Source organism: Suricata suricatta, chromosome 11, assembly GCF_006229205.1.
Source record: "Suricata suricatta isolate VVHF042 chromosome 11, meerkat_22Aug2017_6uvM2_HiC, whole genome shotgun sequence".
NCBI classification, from domain to species: domain Eukaryota; kingdom Metazoa; phylum Chordata; class Mammalia; order Carnivora; family Herpestidae; genus Suricata; species Suricata suricatta.
In genome coordinates this window covers 49,667,005-49,671,499 of record NC_043710.1, presented here as the reverse complement: position 1 = coordinate 49,671,499, position 4,495 = coordinate 49,667,005, and positions in this window count along the sequence as shown.

The following is a 4,495-nucleotide window of genomic DNA, read 5'->3' as shown; positions in this document are numbered from 1 at the left end:
CTTAGGGCTGGGGGCTATTCCTTCTCTTGCGCCCCGCTACCCAGCAGTTATCTATGGAGTGGGAATCTGTCTCCAAGCGCAGCCAATCATTCTATACCTCTTCCCCAGAGACAGTTCTATGAGCGCGTTCCGACTCTGTCTCTTCCCTTTGTCTCCTGGGCACCGCGCACTTGCGCCACGTTGGGCTGGGGATCTTACCTCCCCTGCCCGTCCAGGCTGGCCCGTCCTCGGATCTCCCCTCGTTCGCCCCCACTCACTCTGGTATCCTTAAGGTTCTATTCCTTCTGGAGTTCGTATTTTCACCTTCTGCTCTCTCAGATGAACGTAATATCCTTCTCAGTTCGAAAAACGGTGCGGAGGGAGTTTACAGAGCACCCTTCCTCTCCGCCATCTTGGCTCCACCCCCCAGCATCTATCTTTTCAAGTGAGTGTTTTTGTATTCTTTGGGTAAATACCTTGTAGTGGAATCACTGGATCATATGGTAATTCTATTAAAAATATTTTGTGTGTTTTCACTTATTTTTGAGACAGAGAGAAAGAATGACCTGGGGATGGGCAGAGAAAGGGAGATAGTAATCAAAGTGCGCTCCACACCGACAGCAGAAATTCCAATGTAGGGCTTGAACTTGGGAGTTGTGAGATCATGACCTGAGTCAAAGTTTGACCAGCCAACTGAGCCACCCAGGCACCTCTGGTAATCCTATTTTTAATGTTTTTGAAGAACTTTCATACTATTTTCCACAGTGGCTGCACCAGTTTGTATTCCCACCAACAGTGCACAAGGGTTTCTTTTTCTCCACATCCTTGCCAACATATGTTTCTTGTGTTTTTGATTTTAACCATTCTGACAGGTGTGAGGTGGTGTCTCGTCATGGTTTTGATTTGCATTTCCCTAATGATGAGTGATGTTGAGAATCTTGTGTCTGTTGGCCATCTGGATGTCTTCTTTGGAAAAATGCCTGTTCATGTCTTCTGTTCATTTTTATTGTATTATTTGGGTTTACACTGTTGAGTTGTATAAATTATTTATGTACTTGGATACTAACCCTTTATTGGATACGTCATTTGTGAATACCTTCCCCTTTCAGTAGGTTGCCTTTTAGTTTTTTGATTGTTTCCTTTGCTGTGCAGAAGATTTTTATTTTAAAGTATTCCCAATAGTTTATTTTTGCTTTTGTTTCCCTTGCCTCAGCAGACCTATCTAGAAAGATGTTGATATGGCCAATGTCAGAAAACTTACTGCCTGTGCTCTTTACTAACATTTTTATGGTTTTCAGGTATCCCATTTATAACCTCAACCCCGTTTGAGTTTATTTTTGTGTATAGTACAAGAAAATTTTCTGGTTTCATTCTTTTGCATATAGTTCAGTTTTCCCAACACTATTTGTGAAAGGATTGTCCATTTCGAATTCATATTTTGCCTACTTTGTTGAAGGTTAATCTATCATAATATAGTGGGTTTATTTCTGGGCTCTCTGTTCTTTTCCATTCATCTGTGTGTCTATTCTTGTGCCAGTACCATATTGTTTTGATTGCTACAGCTTTGTGATATATCTTGAAATCTAGGATTGTGGTATCTACCGTTTTCTCAGGATTCCCTTGGCTAATTGGGTTATTTTGTGGTTCCAAGAAATTTTAGGATTCTTTGTTCTACTTCTGTGAAAAATACTCTTGGTATTTTGATAGGGATTGCCTTAAACCTGTAGATTGCTTTTGGAAGTGTGGACATTTTAACAATATTTGTTCTTCCAATCCATAAGCATGGAATGTCTTTCCATTTGTGTAGTCTTCAATTTCTTTCATCAATGTTTTATAGTTTTCAGAGTACATGTCTTTCACCTCTGTGGTTAGGTTTATTCCTAGATATCTTATTCCTTTTAGTCCAACAGTGAATAGGACTTTTTTCCTAATGTCTCTTTCTGCTGCTTCAATTATTAGTGTATGGAGATGCAACAGATTTCTATATATCAATTTTGTATCCTGTATCTTTCTGAATTCATTCATCACTTCTAATATATTTTTGGTAGAGTGTTTAGGGTTTTCCATACATAGTCTTATGTCATCTGCACTTCGTGAAAGTTTTATTTTCCTTACCAATTTGGATGCCTTCTATTTCTTTATCTTATCTGACTGCTGTGGCTAAGACTTTCAGTGCTATATTGAATAAAAGTGGTGAGAGTGGATATCCTTTTCAGGAGATCTTAGGTGGGAAGCCATTAGTTTTTCTCCATTGAGTAAGACATTAGCTGTGAGTTTTTCATACATGTTCCTTATTATTTTTGAGGGATAGCCCCCTCAAAACCTACTTTTTTGAGGGTTTTTATTATGAATGGATGTTGTCCTTTGTCAAATACTTTTCCCCATCTACTGAACTGATAATACGGTTTTCATTCATTGTAATATGATGTATCATGTTGGTTGAATTGTGAATACTGAACCATCCTTGCATCCCAGGAATAAATGCCACTTGATTGTAGTGAAAGATTTTCTAAATGTATTGTTGCAGATTTGCGCATCTTTTGCATCAAACATATTGGCCCTATAGTTTGCTTTTTTTGTAGTGTCTTTATCTGGTTTTGATATCCGGATAATGTTGGCCTCATAGAATGAATTTGGAAGCTGCCTTTCCTCCTCCATTTTTCAGAATAGTTTGAGAAGAATAGGCATTAACTCTTCTTTAGATATTTGGTGGTAGAATTCGTCTTTGAAGCCATCTGGTCCTGGACATTTGTTCATTGAGAGTTTTTTGATTATTGATTCAATTTCATTGCTGATAATCAGTCTGTTCAAATTTTCTATTTCTTCCTGATTTAATTTTGAGAGGTTACATTTTTTCTAGGACTGTTTCTAGATTTCTTCTAGATTATCTAACTTGTTGGCATATAAGTTTTCATAATATTCACTTATAATTGTTTCTATTTCTGTGATGTTTGTTATTTCTCCTCTCTCATTTGTTATTTTATTAATTTGACTCCTTTGTCTTTTCTTTTTGATAAGTCTGGTCACTTGTCAATTTTATTAATTTTTTTCAAAGAACCAGCTCCTGGTTTCATTGATCTGTTCTATTTATTTTTTTAAGCTCCTATATCATTTATTTCTCCTCGAATCTTTATTATTTTACCTCTTCTTCTGGCTTTAAGCTTCATTTTTTGTTCATTTGCTAGCTCCTTTAGGTGTAAGGTTAGGTTGTTTATTTGATATTTTTCTGCTTTTTGAGGTAGACCTGTATGGCTAAAAACTTCCCTCAGAAAAGCTTTTATGGCATCCCAAAGATTTCTGACATTTGTGTTTTCATTTTCTTTTGTCTCCAAGTATCTTTCTAAATTTCCTCTTTGATTTCTTTGTTGATCCATTCATTGCTTAGGAACATGGTGTTTAGTTTCCATTTATTTGTGCTCTTTCTAGGTATTTTATTTTGTTCAATTTCTAGTTTCAAAGTTTTGTGGTTGCAAAGAGGTTTAGTATGGCTTCGGTGTTTTTTAATTTGTTAAGACTCATTTTGTGTCCTAGTAGGTGAGTGACCTATCCCAGAGAAGGTTTCATGTGCACTTGAAAATAATGTGCGTTATTCTGTTTTAGGATAGAATGTTCTAAATATATCCTTTAGATCCATCTGGCTCAATGTGCCATTCAAAGTCACTGTTTCCTTGTTGATGTTTAGGTTTGAATGATCTATCCAATGGTCTATCCTTCCTGGTCTCCTATTAAAGTCTTTGTTTTTTGTTTTTGTTTTTTTAATTTTTTCAATGTTTTATTTATTTTTGAGACAGAGAGAGACAGAGCATGAATGAGGAGGGGCAGAGAGAGAGGGATACATAGAATTGGAAGCAGGTTCCAGCCTCTGAACTGTCAGCACAGAGCCCGACGTGGGGCTCGAACCAATGAACATGCGATCATGACCTGAGCTGAAGTCAGAGGCTTACCCAACCACCCAGGTGCCCCAAGTCTTTGTTTTTAAGTCTATTTTCTCTGGTAAAAATACTGCTTCTTTGGCTTTCTTTGCACTTTAATTAGCACAACAAATGCTTTTCAATCTATTCAGTTTCTTTTTTATTTTTAATTTTTTTTAAAAAACCTTTTTTTTTAATTTGGGAGGCACCTGGATGACTCATTCAGTTAAGTGTCTGATTCTTGATTTTGTCTCAGGTCATGATCCCAGGGTCTTGGAATCAAGCCCCATGTCAGGCCTGTGCTGACAGCTGGAGCCTGCTTGGGATTCTCTCTCTCTCTCTCTCTCTCTCTCTCTCTCTCTCTCGCTGTGATTCTTCCACTTGCTCCCTCTCTCTCTCTCAAAATAAATAAATGAACAAATAAATAAAAATTTTTATTTATTTTTTAGAGTGAGAGAAACAGTGCATGAGCAGTGGAAAGGCAGAGGGAGGGAGACACAGAATCCTTATGAGGCTCCAGGCTCTGCACGCTCAGCACAGAGCCTGACATGGGGCTTGAACTCATGAATCCCAATATCATGACCTGAGCTAAAGTCCGATGCTTA